This window comes from Peromyscus maniculatus, chromosome 19 (assembly GCF_049852395.1).
Source record: "Peromyscus maniculatus bairdii isolate BWxNUB_F1_BW_parent chromosome 19, HU_Pman_BW_mat_3.1, whole genome shotgun sequence".
Classification (NCBI taxonomy): domain Eukaryota; kingdom Metazoa; phylum Chordata; class Mammalia; order Rodentia; family Cricetidae; genus Peromyscus; species Peromyscus maniculatus.
The window spans coordinates 618,088-638,632 of record NC_134870.1 but is presented as its reverse complement, the minus strand read 5'-3'; the positions used below and the strand labels follow the sequence as shown (position 1 = coordinate 638,632).

Below are 20,545 nucleotides of genomic sequence, written 5' to 3'. Positions count from 1 at the left end.
TGTGCATTCCTTGGCAACTGATTTGAGCCTTATTTTCCTACAATAAATAAATGTGACCGGGCGGTGGTGGCGCACGCCTTTAATCCCAGCACTAGGGAGGCAGAGCCAGGTGGATCTCTATGAGTTCGAGGCCAGCCTGGACTACCAAGTGAGTTCCAGGAAAGGCACAAAGCTACACAGAGAAACCCTGTCTTGAAAAACCAAAAAAAAAAAAAAAAAAAAAAAAAAAAAAAAAAAAAAAAAAATAAATGTGAAAGAAAAATGAGTAAGGACACAGTGGTTGGCAGTCTTTCTCTGCCTGCTGGGCCTCGGCATCTGCAAACAGCATCAGGGTTGCTATGGTGACCAGTGTAGCTGCGGAAGAAAACTGTGGAGTCTGGTTTGTGGCAGCACTTTCACCAGGGTAGCTAACTAAAAGGTGCTTCTTTAGATCTACAGTTTTCATCTATCACCTAAGTGGTTAGAACCAGGTAGATTTAAGGCATGTGGTACAAGGTCCAGGGCCTGACAAATTCTAGTTACCCAAACCAAACGGTGGGGCTTGTCTCTAAATGCCACCCACATGAAGGGAACTATCTTACTCCTGCACTGGCTAAATAAGCAATGACTTTTTCTGTTATTTCTCAGGGTTAGGACACAGGCAGTAAATTTCCTAGGTATGTTTCTATATCCAGTAAACCAAAGTGAGAGTAGGTGTAGAGGATTAATAGCTTTTTAGGGTTGGAGCTGGGGGTCAGCTGAGGTTAGCACTTTCCCAAGTCAGCTACAGGAGAATTTAGGGCACTCACTCTCCCTTACCAGGAGGGACCAGAATCAAATGGGTTTGGACGTCCCTTTATCTCTGAAGATCCCTAATGTGATCTATTTGAAAGACTCCTTTCCTGACTATATTGTTCTGCCAAATGGGAGACAATTGCAGGGAGCTGGCTTCTAATGTTTGTTTCAGGGAACAAAGCAGAGATTAGACTGTGGAAACCAAGGTTGGGAACAGAACAGAGATTAGGCTGTGGGAACCAAGATTGTTGACTATGTGACTAAATTCTCTCACTGGAGATCCCATGGAGTTGGGGTGAAGTAGCACATGGGAGAAACTGTGCCCAGTAATCCATACACTGCTGGATCTTTCTTGGGACGGGTTTCACTCAAAGAGGGGAAAGCTTATGGCTTCATACAAGAAATCTACAGCAGGAAACAGCCAATTCATTCAAAAGGCAATAGCTCCAATACTCCCTGAATTCTTGCTTTAATCCCCCATCAGATTATGGTGGGTTGACCTTATAAATGATGGCTGAATTCTCACTGCACAATTTTGCAGCCCACAGCAGGTGGCAGCCCAGACCTTGGGTGTCCATGTGGCCTTTCATGGCAACATGGGCAATGGATGTTAACACAGACCCTGGCTGGCCTAGGACCATGGACCCAGGTGGGTCTGTGGCTGTCTTCCACCTGCCAGGACTGAGAGGACAAGGTCTTAAATTTGGTCTTGTCATGGAATATCTTATTTTCTCCATATATGGTGATTGAAAGTTTGCTGGGATAGTAGTCTGGGCTGGCATCTGTGGTCTCTTAGAGTCTTCAAGACATCTGCCCAGGCCCTTCTGACTTTTATAGTCTCCATTGAGAAGTCAGGCGTAATTCTTATAGGTCCGACTTTATATGTTACTTGACCTTTATCCCTTGACACCTTTAATATTCTTTCTTTGTTCTGTACATTTAGTGTTTTGTTTATTATGTGGTAGGGGGACTTTCTCTTCTGATCCAATTTATTTGGTGTTCATTAGCTCCTTATATGTTTATAGGCATCTCTTTCTTTAGGTTAGGGAAATTTCCTTCTATGGTTTTGTTGAAAATATTTTCTGGGCCTTTGAGCTGGAAATCTTCTCTTTCTATTCCTATTATTCTTAGATTTTGTCTTTTCATAGTTTCCCAGATTTTCTGGATGTTTTGTGTTAGGAGCTTTTTAGATTTAACATTTTCTTTGACCAATGTATCAATTTTTTTCTATCATATCTTCTACACCTGAGATTCTTTCTTCCATCTCTTGTATTCTGTTGGTATGTCTATAGTTCCTGCTTACCTAGATTTTCCATCTCCAGGATTCCTTCAGTTTGTGTTTTCTTTATTATTTCTATTCCCATTTTCAGGTCTTGAGAAGTTTTATTCATTTCCTTCACCTGTTTGTATTTTCCCAGATTTCTTTAAGGGGTTTATTCATTTCCTCTTTAAGGGCCTTTATCATCTTCTTAAGATTGGTTTTAAGGTCCTTTTCTTGTGCTTCAGCTGTGTTGGAATATTCAGGGCTTGCTGTAGTAGGATAGATGGGTTCTGGTGATGCCATAGTGTCCTGGCAATTGTTGGTTGTATTCTTACACTGGCCTCTAGTCATTTGGGTTAGGGTCTATTATAGATTCAGGTGCTGATTTCTGAGTTTACCTTTGTTAGATGAATGTTTCTTTCCTTGACTTCTGTTTCTTTTCTGCTCTTCTGGCCTGAGTGGCCTGGTGTTCTGGTGACCAGCAAGTCTTCAGGTCCAGTAGGGTTCTCCACTGGGGTTTTTATGGCCTGTGTGACCTCTGGAATTTTGGGTGCCAATGTTGCCTCTGGGGTTCTGTAAATAGAAGCAGAGTTTTTTTCCCACCTGTTCCCAAATATCCAGCAGCCACTTCCTAAATTACCACACAGAGGCTTATATTAATTATAAATGCTTGACTGATGGCTCAGGCTTATTACTAACTAGCTCTTACATTTAAATTAACCCATTTCTATTAATCTGTGCATTGCCATATGGCCTGTGGCTTATGGTCCTTAGGCATCTTGCTCCTTGGGCAGCTGGCTTGCATCTGCCTAGCTCTTCCCTCTTCATCCCAGTCCTCAGCTTGATATTTTTTGCCTAACCTTATCCTGCCTGACTATTGGCCAAAACAGCTTTATTATCAACCAATGAGAGTAACACACACTCACAGCATACAGAAGGACCATCCTATAGTAGAGTTCTAAGAACCTGTGTGGCCTCTGGGGTTCTTAGTATGGTGTGGCCTCCAGTAGAGCAGAAGTCTTCTGCTGAAGTTGTGGGCTGGATTATGGAGCCCAGGGGAGGGGGTGCAGCTGGGGACTGTTGGGCAGGCTTTAAGGAGTTTTAGCTGGCAGTGGGTGATATCTTACCTGTGGTCTCTAGTACTGGCATGGCCTCTGGTAAAGCAGAAGTCTTCTTCTGGAGTTGTGGGCCAGAATATGGAGCCCAGGGGAAGGCATGCAGTTGGGGCTGTTGGGAGGGCTTCAAAGAGTGATAGCAGGAGGTGGGTGATAGAAAAGCTTATTCTCTAGAATAAGCTTGGCCTCCAGTAAAGCAGCCAGAATTTGGTCCTTTCTATTCTTAATCCCATTCTAGTATCTTGAGGCAGAAGGGTCAAGGTCCTAGGGAAAAAATACAGTCACAAAATGAATAGAGTCTGGGATTCCAAATCACCATGTAGAGAGATCTGTTGAATAACCAAGAACAGCTTCCTCACACCAAGTGTGGGCTTGTGATAATATAATATTTTATATTAATTAATTAATCTAACTATTACCATAAAACAGAATAAATGGAAAGGATGGATACTTTGCAATCAAATATACATTTGTAGGGGCTAGAGAGATGGCTCAGCAGTTAAGAGCACTTGCTGCTCTTGCAGAAGACCTGGGTTTGGTTCCTAATACCCATGTAGTGATTCACAACTGCCTGTAACTCTAGTTCTGTGGGATCCAGTATCCTCTTGTGGCCTTCATAGGCACCAGGAATGTACACAGTGCACATATACACATGCAGAAAAAACACACATACACATAAAAGTTTTTTTTTTAAAAAAAAAACACATGCTTTGTAGTTAGATTTGAATTTTCTGGATGATGAGTATAGAAACAAGCTAGAAAAGAAACCATCTGTCCTGTGGAAGCTGGACTTCATTCAGGGCCTTTTGGTCTCACTGTTGTATCTCATCTTGACCAGTGCTTTCCCCAGTCATTTCTTCACTGCCAAGGATCCCAGGCAGCAGCCTCTTCAGCTTGAGCATGGGTGGAATCCACAATAGTGCCCAACCATTTTTAGTTCTGGGGTGTTTTGTGTCTTTCCATATTGATGTAATTCTGTGCCATTCTGACCATTCTGTTGCCTTCCCAAATGATTATTTGGTGATTTGTACAACAAAATGGGAGCCTTCTAACAGTCCATAAACAAGGTGGCTTATTAAGCAAAGGGACTCCATAAGACACCAGGCATGTAAGCTATTTTTTTTTTCTGAGACAGGGTTTCTCTGTGCATCTTTGTGCCTTTCCTGGAACTTACTCTGTAGCCCAGGCTGGCCTTGAACTCACAGAGATCCACCTACCTCTGCCTCCTGAGTCCTGGGATTAAAGGTATGTGCCATCACTGCCTGGTATAAGCTATTTCTTTAAAAGTAAGGTTTATTGCTAATCTTGGGAAATGTTTTAAAATTCCAGATTAATTGCAACATCCGTTTCCTGAAATGAAATACCTTACTTTGAATCAACACTTTTCTGGAATGCCAGGCCTATAGCCACACTCAGTGGCAAGGATGGAGAGTGGTTCCCACAGTATATTATCACCTTTTTCCAGTCACCATTACAGATTTCACCAGGATACAGCCTAGGACATGCACAGCACCTGGTATAGCATGTCTGCATGTGCTCCAAGGGGACCTGTGCAGGATGGAGCTTTTCAGAGATGTGCTTGGGTGGTACAGCCTGGCATGGGTCTATTCACTGTGGATCTGCTCCAGTCTGTTTGGAGATGTCCCTGGAGGGAGGTCTGGGTGGTTTCCATCTCTCTCCTGGGCACTGACAGCCTGCACTGTTGGCTTGAGAGATGTAATAATACAACTAAAACAAATCATGGACACATTTTTCCCTGGAGTTGCCATCTGCCCTAGACCATTCTCACCCAATAAGCAAGCCCAAATCTCCAGAAAAATAAGCATTTCATAAGCACTTGTAAACTTACATTCCTCCATGCCTTCATTTTGTCTGCAAACTCCCAAACCCTGGATACTTCTTGAGTTGCTGTCTTCAGGTTCAGGAGCTGATAATATTTGATATCAAGACTTTATGTTTAAAAGTAATATTTTACCTCTGATAAAATTACTCTCTTGGCAGGTTTTCAGGAAACAAATGCTTACCATGAAAAATTTTAGACAAACTAATTCTAGAGAAATTAGTCACTCAGTACTTTGAAGCATTTGTAACTTCTAAATTCCCAGAAAAATCAACATGGGGCAGACTTCTTGCTGATTTCTTGACTTTTTTATTCTCCTAAGAATGCCAATCTCTCAGTGGGGTAGAATATAATTTATGAGCCAGTACTGGTCTAAATTAATTTATGATGAAAATATTTTTATAGGAGTGGTTATAAAAGTAGGTGGTAATAGCTCCATCCCAGAGTATCCCCCAAATTCAGGGCAGAATGGGATCTGCTAGGCAGGCTTTTCTCTGTTTTGCTCTGTCATAGTCTGGCTGGTCACTGGAGTCATGAGAGCCACCTACTGGGCTTAAGAAGCCTATAGCAGGCCCTTAGGCTCCCTAGCTCAGAACTACTCTCAAGATAGGTAACCAGGTAAAGTCCAGACTCAAGTGCCAAAGGGCCTAATTAATACCAGATATCTACCATGGCAGGAAAATTAACCTGCCATCTACCATCTACCAACATGAAAGAGGAGCAGGAATGTAAGCAACTCATTTTATAGAGAGGGAGAAACAGCTTGAAGTTCAGGTGGCATGGACTCTAGGCCAAGGGTGAATGGCATAACTATTTGGCCAATGTCAAGAAGACAGCAGATTGAAAGTCTTATGAGTAGGAAGTCTATGGTGGGAAGGATGAGGAGGAGCTCTTGGTTGTTAGCATCTTTGAGTCTTACATTATTCACTAGAGAACACTCATACAGAGGTTGTATCAACAGTGAGGTCCATAGGGTGTTTTCATTTTGTGGATGTGGACAGTGAATGCTGAATATTTAAGATGGTGTCACTTCCTGAAGAGACCAAGCCAGCCAGTGGGTAGCAGATTGATTTCAGTTTTTGTTTTCTACCCTAGATGTCTTCCCTACAATGCATCTCTCTCATCTCTGCCATCCAGAAACTCATGGGATAGCTGATTAGTTGCCATGTGGCTCTGCCTAGTGTGTGACCGTGAGCACATGACATATTTGTCAGTTATCTGATCAGTCAGAAGAAGCAGGTCTACTGGGAGAGCGGGAAGAGTGCTGAAGGCGAGAAGGCTAGCTCTGGGGCTCTGGAGTTTGTATCAACTACTGCTTGTTTCTATGACCAAATACATGGCAGAACTTAAGGACAAAAGTCTATCTGGATCTTGGTTTCAGAAATTTCAACCAATAGTCCTCACATTGTTTTGGGGTCACAGTGAGAGAGAGCATCATGATGGTAGGTATATGTGGAAGAGGCTGTTCATCTCACAGCAGACAGGAAGCAGAGTGAGGCAGGTACCAGGACCACTGATGGACTTCCTCTTAAAGTTTTCCCAAACTCCCAAAATAGCACCACCAGCCAGGGGCCAAGTGTTTAACACATGAACGTGTGGGGAACATTTCATATTCAAGTCACACACAGGCACCAAGAGGTAGAATTGCAATGGACCCCTATAGTCATTGCTTCTCTACCTTATAGCTTCAGGTTCTACCATATTCTAGTCCTGGTTTCTGCAGGAGAAACCAGGCAATCACCAAAGTTGAAACTGATTGCTGCTTGGTTACTTCAGTCTATATCTTAGTTAGGGTTACTAGTGTTGTGATGAAACTCCATTGTAGGGGTGGTTGTCTGTGCTTTACCCTGAAGCACCATCCCTAGTAAGCGGCAGGTAACTGCTAGGTACCTGTCCCCCACTGGAGTGTGGCCGAGGGGGGACCCCTTAAGACCTGAGATGCATACGTGCTTGCCCTCTTGGCTACCTCGTGGTCTTGGATGCTGGATACTGGTGCTATGAATCAAGGCATAGTTCTACAGATAACCATGGTGGATCATGTCTCACCCCTCCTGGATCCTGCAACCAACTCCCTTATGCTTGTTGTGAGTTAACCCAAAATAAACCCCTTTGATTATCAGATAAACTCCATGGAATTGCCTCATTATCTGGTGCCCAATGTAGGGCCTCTGTCTTTTGCTCCTTGGCTACTGGGGCGCACTTCCCATGCTTCCCTGTCTCTTTTAAAATTCCCTCTCCTCCTGGGGACCCAGAACTTACCCATTCAGCTCACTAATGTGTATGTAGTTTCATGTTTCTCAGGGTTATGGATAATGGTTATAGGGTTGGGGATGGAAGAAAATACTGAAGTCAGTATTCTCCTTAAGAAAAAGGGGAATGGATAGGTATAGGATATTAAGGTAGATTACTGTATATACTAGTAAATTAATTTAGTAAAGTATCAGCCTTAGATAAATTGCACTGTTATGGATTCTTGTATATTTGTACAAATGTAAACTATTTTTATATTCCTATTTAAGATAATTTGTATATTGATACAAATACAGAACTATATTTTTTGTAATGTACATGTATTTCTACTCTTATTTGAAATGTCTGTATATTGATACAAATGTAAAATTGTATTTATCATACTGTATGTATGTTCTACCTCTGTTTAGGATATTTTATATATTGATACATATTTAGGATTATTGTCATATTGCATATTGCACTATACATTCCTACCTTTGCTTAAGCTATTATGTGTATTGTCACAATTTTGAGGGCATTGTCCTTCTACTGTACATTTGCTTACAAACTGTTTACTTTGTTTACATAAAGCCTTAGTCCTTAGGTTATTTAGGTAGATAAGACGTGGTCTTGGATGCTGGCTGTTGGTGCTATGGATCAAGGCAGAGTTCTCCAGAGAACCCTCCCACATCAATCACTAATTAAGAAAATGTCTGCAGACTTATTTACAGCTCAATCTTATGGAGACATTTCCTTCATTGAGGCTCCCTTCTCTCCTATGAATCTAGCTTGTATCAAGTTACCATAAAAGTAGCCAACATAGTCTATTATGTCAGTGGACAAGGTAGCAAAGAAAAATTAGCTATAAACTAGGCATGGTGGTACAGGCTTGTGATCCTAGCTCTTAGGACATTGAAATAGAAGAATCACAAGTTTGGGCTACATAGTGAAGATCTGTTTAAAAAAAAACAAAAAGAGAAGATAAATATATATAATGATGGATAGAAGTAATCCTCATACTAAGAGGAGTTAGAGTTGTTCCAATGGAGCACAAGGTATATGAGCCATGTTAATAATAGGGCCTGATGACCAAGGCATCTAAGGACTCTGGGCTAAGGTTCTGGGTCTGCCCACAAGGCAGGGGGCCTGAGGAAGTTATTGGTAGTAAAGGGGGAATTCAGTACTTGACTTTGGATATTCTTTCTCAGGAATTAGATATGAGCACAGGAACCCAATATGGAGACCCTCTGCTTTTGATTTATAGAAGCCTTTGAGGAAGAAGCTAACTAAGGAAGACTAATGATATACTGAGCTCTGTAGTAAAGGTGCTCATGTTAATGCTTATTAGAGAAGTGCTTGGGAACCTCAGGAGCCTGAGTTGACGTGTGGCTCTTTACACAGAACCAGGGCCCTTGTGGTAAAGGCTCACATACAACTTTGGAAAGTCACCAAGCCACATCCCTGCCTCCTCCATAAGCCACTGTGTCTGTCACCAGTAGAAATTCATTATTCCTTCAAGATATGGAGAGAAATATAATCCTTAAACACTTAACCATTTTCTTGATCTCAGACAGCCAAGTCACACACATGACCACAATTTAGATGCAGTGTTACGTTCACACTTTATTGTTCAAACACAAGCCAGTTGAATGTTTTTATAACTGACTGAATGAATTTCATTTAAAAATTATCCCATGTGCTTTATTCTTATCAATTACCAGATTAAAGCAGCAAGCATCATATAATTATAGTGTTGACAGTGGTCTAAAGTTCATCAAAGTGAAATTTTGTTTTCCCTCAATCCTTTATTACTCTCCTGAGCTGGGTGTGTTGGAGCTCAGCATATGAGCTGGCTGTTCAAATGGAGCCATAGGTAAAATGGGCTTGGAAGTGTTTTAGTCTAGTGCAGAATCATGACTGTGGAAGCATTACAGATAGAGCTGGCTGTTTCAGCCTTTCATGCTATTCTTCATTTTTGTTTCTCCAGGCTGCTCTTGAACTGTTGACCTGCCTGCCTCTTCCTCCCAAGTGCTGGGATTATAGACATGTACCACCATGCCCGGCCCTCCAGCTTGTTCTTGAATGCCATTAGTTTGAGTAGATACTTGAAGAGAGTAAAATACTCAAAATCATAGTAACCAAGTAGCAGAGGTCACCATGCAGTCCCCATGGTGGTGTACTGCTTCCTCATGGTGACTGGAAACACTTTCATTCACCTGGTGGATTTTTTAAATTTTTCTTTAAAAAATATTTTATGTGTATGGGTAATTTGCCTACATGAATGTTTGTATACCATGGGCATTCGGGAGAGTGCAAAACTCAGAAGAGGGCATTAGGTCCCCGAGTTACAGGCAGTAGTGAGCTGCCACATGGGTGCCAGGAACCAAACTCTGTTCTTCTGTAAAAGCTGTAAGTACTGACTGCAGAGTCTCTCTCTAGCCACTTGCTAGTTTGTTTTGTTGTTTTTAGGTTCATGTTATTTGAGAAGAACCCTCTACTGCTTTCTAATTCATACACCTGTTTAAATGAGCACAAAATTTCCTTTTATGTAAAAAATGCACATTTTATCCCCCAATTACAGAAAGTTATTCATTGCCCTGTGTCACCTTTCCCAGATGTCCCACCTGTGTGTTCAGGATTTGAATGTCTTTAGTAGCAAGTATTCCATCTGTGAAAAGGTGAACTTTACTCCTCTGTTGATACTGGACAGCATGTTGGTGATGCCTATATGAGGTACCACAGAAGAATATGTGCCTCCTATCTAAGAACTCAAAGATCTGCTCATCATGATAAAGGTAGAACAATTATGAGATGTGTTTTTTAAGATGGCACCTTCTGAACTTGGGTAAAGAATGTGATCCATCCATGCAAATATCATCTTATGTTGGTCCATGCACATTCATGGCAGTGATGCTTTTCCTACTTAACGTATATAAGGCATAGATATGTCCTGTGCACTTAGAGATAGAGTTTCCATCCTGGTGGCACCATGATAACACACACCCATTATAGATTTGTATGAGAATTACATGTTTATTTTTAAGTGTGGTGATAGAATCTAAGGTCTTCTGCATGCTAGGCAAGCACTCTACTGCTAAGCTACATTGGCAGCCCTGTTTTTTTTTTGTTTGTTTGTTTGTTTTGGTTTTTTGGGACAGGGTTTCTCTGTGTAGCTTTGTGCCTTTCCTGCATCTCACTTTGTAGCCCAGGCTGGCCTCAAACTCACAGGGATCCTCCTGCCTCTGCCTTCCAAGTGCTGGGATTAAAGGCATGTACCACCACCACAGCCCGGCTGGTAGCCCTGTTTTAACCTTTTGTAACCATACACTGATACACAATTTTTATGAAATGCCTATGGGATGATATAAATACTCCTTTTGTGGTTCAGTGTACATGTCTCTTGACCTCAAGACTTCATTGCTACCATACTCATTTCTATAGGTGTGGACCTTGATGTGGCCTTAGGCTGGGTGAGCACTTCTAAGAGAGCCAAGGGGACATTACTGGCCAATGTTGTTATGGGTTGTGGTGATATTTTATTTGTGTTCTAACAAATAAATCTTTCCTAGAGATCAGAGTGCAGAGCTAGCCACTAGACACCAGGCAGTGGTGGTACACACCTTTAATCCCAGCCCTTGGGAGGAGGAAACAGGAAGTGATATGGCTAGGTGGAGAGAGGAAGTGATAAGGCAGGGTGGAGATAGGAGCTCGGCCCCTTTTGGTCTGAGGATTTGGTAGAGGTAAGAAGTGGCTATGAGCCGGGCGTTGGTGGCGCACGCCTTTAATCCCAGCACTCGGGAGGCAGAGGCAGGCGGATCTCTGTGAGTTCGAGGCCAGCCTGGTCTACCAAGTGAGATCCAGGAAAGGCGCAAAGCTATACAAGAGAAACCCTGTCTCGGAAAAACCAAAAAAAAAAAAAAAAAAAAAAAAAAAAAAAAAAAAAAAAGAAGTGGCTATGACTTGCTCCTTTGTCTCTCTGATCTTTTAGCATGTACCCCTGTATCTGACTCTGGGTTTTTATTATTAAGACCAATTAGGATTCATGTTACAATGGATGGTGATCTCACAAGAGTGCTTGTGGAGAAAACTACTTTATTTTTAAAGACTCTTAAGGTGATTCTGGGTGCCTTGAAGAATTATCAGATTACATTGATTCCTAATTATTGTTGTAAGGTGATGTCATCATTATAAGCATTATTATAAGGAGATTTTTGTCAGAACAGTGGAGTGGAAACTGCTTGAGGTTGAGGGGCCTGCTACTCAGCATCAAGTCTGTGAACACGAGGAGCTTCAGCTACCTCATTTCATAAAGGATGAACTGTGATAGCCACATGTTAATACTATTTATTATCTTTATCTACATAATTAATATCTTTATCTATATAGAAATGCACAGTTGGAAATGAATGAAATTAGGTGCCTCTTTCTTTCTTTCTTTCTTTCTTTCTTTCTTTCTTTCTTTCTTTCTTTCTTTCTTTCTTTCTTTCTTTCTTTCTTTCTTTCTCTCTTTCCTTCCTTCCTTCCTTCCTTCCTTCCTTCCTTCCTTCCTTCCTTCCTTCTTTCTCTTCCTCCCTCCCTCCCTCCCTCCCTCCCTCCCTCCCTCCCTCCCTCCCTTCCTCCCTTCCTTCCTTTCTTTATTTATTTTTGTTTTTTTGAGACAGGCTTTCTCCATGTAGTTTTTTTGGTACCTTTCCTGGAGCTCACTCTGTAGACCAGGCTGGCCTCGAACTCATAGAGATCCGCATGCCTCTGCCTTCCAAGTGCTGGGATTAAAGGCATATGCAGCCACCACCTGGCCAGGTGTCTTTTTCTAAGCACTGTAAAGGAGTAGGTTATAAGTTGATACTGAAGTTGGCAAGGGGCAGATTGTGACTATTGTCGCTTTGTAGGCCATGGTCCCTTATCACAGCTCAACTCTGCTGTTAAAGTTCAGAAGCAGCCACCACAGGCACTGTGTTAATTTCCATCACTGTGACAACACACTCAAGGGAATCAACTTAGAAGAAGGAAATGATTTTTTTTGGCTGACACTTTTAGAGGGTTTGGAGGTCCTTTGTTCCTGTTGCCTTGGGCTTGTGGCAGCGCAAACCATCATAGTGGGAACAGTGTGGTAGAAAAGGCCTATCTACATTAATGGTGGCCATAAGGAAAGGAACAGACAGGAAAGAACTAAATTCTCAATACCTCCCTCAAAGATATTTTCCCAGTGACAAAATTCCCCCTCACTAGACCTCACCTCCCAGTAATGCCATAGGCAAGAAATCAAATGTTTGGTGTGTGGCCTTGTGGGAACTATCATATAAGCAGATAGTAAATAAACCAATGAACCTGGGCTTTTATAACATTTTGTTTATTAAAGCAGATTGTGGGCCATATTTGCTGATTCCTAGTTTAGTGTAAGCACATATAAGGCAAACAACTTACTACGGTCTTTCTCTTACAACCTTGTGTATACCTGGGAAGACATTTATTGATTTTCTCAGCGTATTAATTAACAGAATGGAAAGTCCTTAGGTCCAGGGTTCAAGACATGATTGCCAGTCTGGCTTTGAAAGTGCAAAATTACTTCCTTGCTCTCTACTCAAGGTCCCATCTTTTCTTGGCATGGAACCCTACCTACTTTTTGTCTATAAAACTGCTAACCCACTTTCCTGGGACATGTCATTAGGTGTCTGGAATGACTTAAAACCTGTTATTTCCTTAGCTGAACCAGGTACTTGAAAGATTTACAAAGAAAGGAAGGGACTAAGATCATGACATGTGTCTTTGGAGCCAGACACTGTAGTAGGTAATTTCTGCATATATTCTCACTGAAGCTTGCAATCATTTTGTGAGAGAGGCATTAGTATATCCAGTGTACATTTGGCATATTCAATACCATAGTTAATACATTTGCTATTTTCTGTTTTGTTTTTGTTCTTTTAAAATTTTTTAAATTTTTTGTTTTCAATACATCCTGAACACAGTTTCTCCCTTTACTCCTCCTATTTCCTACTAGCCCTTCCCCCAGACCCACTGCTCTGGTTCTCTTCAGAAAAGAGGAGGCCTGCCAGGAATGAACATGGCGTGACAATATATAAAAAGACTAGGCACAAACTCTTTTTTAAAAAAATTCATTTTAATTTTTACTTATGTGTACACATGTGTCTGTGTGGGTGCATGACATGTGTAGGTGTTCATGGAGGCTAAAAGAGAGCATTTGGATTGCCTGGATCTGGAGTTACATGTGGTTGAGAGCTCTGCAACATGGGTGTTGAGAACTGAACTCAGATCCTCTGTAAGAGCAGTAAACCTTTGAGATTTGGTTACAGTTCAGACTAAAGAATGACTAAATATAAATAAAACATTTTATCATTTTTGCATGTCATGGGTAGAGGCATAACCATCTCTTTGTTGAAGTGGGTCACATGTTTAGTTTCTCCATTACAGTTTTTTGTTGTTGTTAAGTAAGGTACGGCTTTGATTTCAGAGGACATACCTTGTCCAGCATAGAAATTAATATCTAAAGAGGTTAAGTAGGTCTTAGAATTTTAAATTTCTTTTCTTTTGGCTAAAATGTTGCATCCTGGATCCCAAGCTCCCTTGAAATGTTTATTTTGATCATTTCTCTGGAGTTTTCACTTTGTAAGAGAAGAAAGAATATAGAAGAGCTGGGCAGCCGCTTGGCAAACCCTCATCCTCTGTCTCAACTGAAAACCGATGCAAAGGTTAGAAAAAGGCTGTTTTTACTTTTATGGTGTAAAGATGACTGCTTCTGGACTGGACTGGAATGTCTCAAGCTGTTCTTATTTAGCAGGTAAGTGTTTTGACTTAAATACTGATGCTATATCCCATAAACTTTTGAAATCCTAGCATTCCATTTTTTTTTTTTTTGGTTTTTCGAGACAGGGTTTCTCTGTGTAGCTTTGTGCCTTTCCTGGAACTCACTCTGTAGCCCAGGCTGGCCTTGAACTCACAGAGATCCACCTGCCTCTGCCTCCTGAGTGCTGGGATTAAAGGCATGCGCCACCACCGCCCAGCCACATTTCATATTTTATTAAATTTGTGCAGGTCACACAAATGTGGATATGTATACACATTCCTTTTAGTGAAGATAATTTTTAATCAATTTTCCTAAAATATACTTTAAATAGATGTATGTGTACATTTCCTACTTAAATTCTGAGATATTTGTAATATGTACATGACATCTGATATAATGTAAATTATATCTGACTAAAGTTTATGATGATATTTTAATTGTACTGAAATGTGATTTTATTTGTATGTTAATAAATAAAGTTGCCTGGGGGTCAGAGCTAATAGCAAGCCATAGCAGAAACTGGGTGGTGGTGGTGCACGCCTTTAATCCCAGCTCTTGGGAGGCAGAGCTAGGCAGATCTCTGTGTGTTCAAGGATACAGCCAGCATGGATACACATGCCTTTAATCTCAATACCAACCATAGAAGACCTGGAGGTCTGTACAGACGGGCAGTGACGAGGAAGTCATGTGGTTGGGTTTACAACCAATGAGAAGGCAGAATAGAAAGTCAATTAAGAGCACAAACACACAGGAAGTAGTTCTCTTGCGGAGAGGTAGGACAGCAGCAGCAGTGAAGGGTAAGGTTTTTAATCTCAGCTCTTAGCTATTGCTCTGACCTCTTGGCTTTCATTTCTGAATCAGCTCTGTGTTTCTTATTTAAAGAGACGGATACATCTACAGAAGTTACATTATTTTCTAATTTAAATTATTTTAGTAGTCATTATTAAATAAATGCTGCAATTTGTTTGTTGTGGAACTTATTCCTAAAGTGACCACAAATTATTTTTCCACATGCAAGAATGCATTAATCAGAGTTGATGTAATTGTATTGAAAATATCTTTTTTTGATCATGTGTGCAGGCCGCTCCACCACCACTGCCACCTATTGGACACTATAACCTACAAGACAAGACCCACACCACTGCTCAAACCCACTGAACCCATCATCCTCACCCTGGCCAAACATCTCCCACAACATCAGAAGCCCCTAGAGGTACGAGCACTACCCACACCAATTGGAAAAACAGGCACAGGCACAACCCACACCAGTTGGAAGGACAGACCCCATAGGCACAGGTACAGCCCACACCAGCCAGAAGAAGTGGACCATACACTGGAGCTAGGCACCCAACCCCATAAACCTCAGCTGAGACAACCCTTCTCAACCTGACAACAGCCAGTCACCAGAATCCCTGGTCATTCTGGTCAGAAGACAATAAAGGAACAAAGGACCCACCCAACAAAGACATCACAAGAAGCAACACCTGTACCTATAATTATGCTAAACCCAGATGAGTAAATGGCAGTGTAAGAATACATTCAACAACATAAAGAGCAACGACACTACCTGAACCTAGTGGTTCTACAACAGCAAGACCTGAACATCCCAACACAGAAGAATCAGAAGAAAGCAACCTTCAAAATAATTTTATGAAGATGGTAGAGGCCCTTAAAGAGTAAATTAAAAATTCCCATAAAGAAATAGAGGAAAATACAAACAAAAATTAGAAGAAATCAATAAACCCCTTAAAGAAAGCCAAGAAAAAAACAATCAAACAGGTGAAGGAAACAGTTCAAGACTTAAAAATTGAAATAGAGGTGTGGGGTTCCCCTGATCCCACCAAGAATTAGGCCCACCACCTGCAGCAGACCTTGACTGAGGAGGGGTAGTGTGCCACCGGCCAGTCACCCAGCCTTTAGGTACCCAGAGACAATCAGACAAAGTGGGAAGCCAGGTCAAGCAGGAACTCGTTTATTAAGCATCATCACACCCTTTATAAAGCACCAAATCACAAGCCAGCTTTCCTTCTACCAGTCACAACAAAGGCCATGTATCCATGAGCCCCTCGGGGCATAGCTCAGCACGATGATCAGGAGGAGGCCATGCACCTGTGTCATCTCTCCTGATCCCAATCATAATTTTTGGTAAACAAGTTAGGTCCTTGTCCATTTCCTCTCGGCACCATCTTTGGCTTTTGCAGCCCGACATGTGCTTGGCATACCCACATAGAGGCAGTAAAGAAAACACAAACTGAGGATTCTGGAAATGGAAAATCTGGATAAATGAACAGGAACTACAGATGCAAGCATAACCAACAGAATACAAGAGATGGAAGAAAGAATATTAGGTGCTGAAGATATGATAGAGAAAACAGATTCATTGGTCAAAGAAAATATTAAATCCAACAAATGCTTTTTTTAAAAAAAATTTGTTATGTATACAGTGTTCTGTCTGCAGGCCAGAAGAGGGCACCAGATCTCATTGTGAGCCACCATGTGGTTGCTGGGAATTGACCTCAGGACCTCAGGAAGAGCAGCCAGTGCTCTTATCCACTGAGTCATCTCTCCAGCCTTAAATCCAACAAATTCTTAACACAAAACATCCAGGAAATGTGGGACACTATGAAAAGACCAAACCTAAGAATAATATAGATAGAAGGAGAAGAATTCCAGCTCAAAGACACAGAAAATATATTCAACAAAATCATAGAAGAAAACTTGTAAATGGAGGCAGAGTTTGCTGTCCCGACCATTGTTCACAAACAATCACACAAAAGCTTATATTAATTACAAAATGTTTGGACACTAGCTCAGGCTTATTATTAACTAACTTTTAAATTAACCCATTTCTATTCATTTAAGTATTGCCATGTGGCTGTGGTTTTACCAGTTCTCTGGCATCTTGCTCCTTGGGTGGCTGGCTTGCATCTCACCCAACTCTGCCCTTCTTCATCCCAGTCCTAAGTTTGATTGTCTCATCTAACTTTATCCTGCCTTGCCATTGGCCAAACATCTTTATTATTAATCAATGAGAGTAATACATATTCATAGCATACAGAAGGATCATCCCATAGCAAAAACTTTCCCAACCTAAAGCAGGACATGTCTATGAAGGTACAAGAAGCTTACAGAACACCAAATAGACTGGACCAAAAAAAAAATCCCCTCAACACATAATAATCAAAACACTAAACATACAGAATAAAGAAAGAATATTAAGAGCTACAAAGGAAAAAGACCAAGAATCATATAAATGCAGACTGATCAGAATTGCATCCAACTTTTCAATGGAGACTCTGAAAGTCATAAGGTCCTGGAAAGACATTTTTCAGACACTAAGGGACCATGGATGCCAGCCCAGACTACTATACCCAGAAAAACTTTCAGTTACCATAGACAGAGAAAACAAGATATTACATGACAAAACCAGATTTAAACAATACCTATCCACAAATCCAGCCCTACAGAAAGCACTAGAAGGAAAATTCCAAGGAAGTTAGCTGCACCCACAAAAACACAGGCAATAGATAATGTCACACCAGCAAATCTCAGAGAAGGGAAATACACACACTCTATCACTACTACCACCACCACCACCACCACCAGCAAAACCAAAAATAACAGGAATTAACTGGTCATTAATATCTCTTAATATCAATAGACTCAATTCACCTATAAAAAGACACAGGCTAACAGAATGGATAGAAAAACAGGATCTATCCTTCTGCTGCATATAAGAAACACACCTCAATTTCAAAGATAGACATTACCTCAGAGTAAAGGGTTGGGAAAAGATTTTCCAATCAAATAGACCTAAGAAACAAGCTGGTGTAGCTATCCTAATGTCTAGCAAAATAGACTTCAAACTAAAATTAATCAAAAGAGATGGAGAAGTACATTTTGTATTCATCACAGGAAAATCCATCAAGATAAAGTCTCAATTCTGAACATTTATGCCCAAAATACAGAATACCCACATTTATAAAAGAAACATTACTAAAGCTTAAATCATACATGAAACCCCACACACTAAGAGTGAGAGATTTCAACACCTAAAGTGAGAAATCCACAGGAGTCTGCTTAAGGAATATTAGGGAATTTATTAGGGTATAAATTGGAGAAATAATACTCAAAAATACAGAACTGAGTAAACAGCTGAAGTTGTCCTCTGTTCTGATTGGGAGCAAATCCACCTGGCAGTCTGCTCAAGCCAGGAACCAGGAACCAAGGAGAAGGGGCCTTGTGACCCCTCTCCCTTTCCTTTTAAGAGGTCATGTATGAGGGCCAGAAGCACTGCCTCCTTCAGGCCATATAGCCCAAGGTCATGGGTGGGGAAAATACCACTACCCTTTTTGTCTAAATAAGATGGTTCTAAACCTAATGCAAACTACATACAATAAGAATGATTATCAAGTATTGTCCAGGAGAAACAAAGGGTAATAACATAAACAAAAATGGAACTACAATCAACAAGAACATCAAACAAGAAAGACATGCTAAATGTCCAGAAACGTCCAGATCATAGGTAAATGGCAAATTACCAAGATTACTCCAATAGCTATCCTATCCTGAAGAATCTAACGCTATACCTAATATGTTCTTAGCTAAGATATGAGAAGATTGTAACTGTAACTATCTAGTCTTCAACCCCATCAAAGACTGAGAAGGAAAATAATATTACTTGAGAAAACAGGAAGTGCAAACAAGCAACTTCTAAAAAAATTTGAGAATAGACAGAGACAGCTGGCAGCCTGGACAGTCACCTAAAAATTCTCAACACCATTGGGGCATTCATTTTGGCTACAGGCCTAGAATATCTGATAGACCATTTTCAGAAGCAGGAATTTTGAAAGACCATCTTACCCTGTCTTGGCAAGGTTAAATAGCCACTTTCCCTTGTGTCCTGTTCATCCAGAAAGGACAGTGTTCATACTGCCAGCAGTAAAGGCAAGGGCAATTCTCTGCCCAGCAGGCCATTTTGTGCCAAGAAGAAGACAAAGTTCCAAACAGAGTGTCATAGAAGCCCAACATTCTCTCAGGCGTAGATTGGTGCTGCCAGGAGCAATCATGTCTCATGTCAACAGAATTCTAAGTTATCAAAACATTTAAATCCCTTATTCTCTAGGTCTATGAAGTATTTGAAGATTACCTATCCATCTGACGTGTTTCTGTAAATCTGGAAAACCTAACATAGCTATAAATATGACAATCATGGGTGACAATAGTTCTGTAAGTCTTGTCTACCCAAATAACCTAAGGACTAAGGCTTCACATTAAAGTAAACAATCTGTAAACAAATGTACCATATAAGGACAATGACCTCAAAATTGTGACAATACACAAAATGTCTTAAGCAGAGGTAGAAATGTATAGTGCAATATGATACAATATCCTTAATATGTATCAATATACAAAATATCTTAAACAGAGGTAGAACATAATACAGTATGAGAAATATAATTTTACATTTGTATCAATATACAAAATATTTCAAATAGGAGTAGGAACATGTGTACAATATAATTATTTATTTTTAATTTATATCAATATACAAATTATCTTAAATAGGGGTAGAAAAATAGTTTATATTTGTATCAATATACAAGAATCCACATCAGTGCAAATTATCTAAGGCTGGTAATTTGCTAAATTAGTTTACTAGTAAATACAATAATCTACCTTAATATACTATACCTAACCATTCCCTCTTTTTCTTTTCCAAAAAAGAATCCTGAGTCTAAGTTTTATCATCCCCCACACCAACCCTATAACAACTTATCCATAACCCTGAGAAAATAAAAACTCTTGAGAGAGGGGATGTCATTTTTTAAAAAATTACTTCCTGCTGTTTAGGGGGTGATGGTGTCTCTGCGGGATCCTGTAAGAAAGCCAAATGGTTAAGTCTCAATAGGACTAGTTGTAATGTTTGTAGCCAGTCTCAGAGTAATGGGTAAGGTTATCTGAGGTTCTGTCTAGAAGTGTAATATGATGGTCCATCTCATCTTGGAACTGTCCTGAAGAGTTTGCAGTCCATTATGGACTGGTAGAATCGTTGTTGTAGGGCCCCATCTCTTTTGGAGACTTCAGAGATTACAATTGGAAAGACTTATTTTTTACTGTGGAAAACTTGAACAGAATTAATATCAAAATGGAAAGTTTGGATCTTAATATGACATGACATGTGAGGAAGGATTCTGAGAAATCAAGAATAAGCATGGAGAATAAGCATGGAGAGAAATAGAATCTTGACAACAATGGTCCCTAGATTATTGATTTTCTTCTGTCCCACACCAGTTGGCTCCTCTGATATGAAACAGAATGTCCTAATTTTTTCTCTTAAGTGAGAAATCCATGGGAGTCTGCTGAAGGAGTATTAGGGAATTTATTAGGGTATAAATTGAGGAAATATATTCATGAATACAGAACCAAGTAAATAGCTGAAGTTGTCCTCTATTCTGACTGGGAGTGAATCCACCTGAGTCCACTCATGCCAGGACCCAGGAACCAGGCAGAAGGGGCCT

General features: G+C 40.5%; 1 long non-coding RNA gene across 1 annotated transcript; it reads right to left on the bottom strand.

Annotated features, from left to right (window-relative positions):
- Positions 1 to 245: 245 nt before the first annotated feature.
- On the bottom strand, positions 246 to 19,031 carry LOC121823956 (uncharacterized). The gene is made up of 3 exons (XR_006065624.2): positions 18,888 to 19,031; positions 3,163 to 3,414; positions 246 to 2,608 (listed from the first exon to the last, which is right to left on the bottom strand). It is a non-coding gene; the product is annotated as an uncharacterized LOC121823956 (long non-coding RNA).
- Positions 19,032 to 20,545: the final 1,514 nt, after the last annotated feature.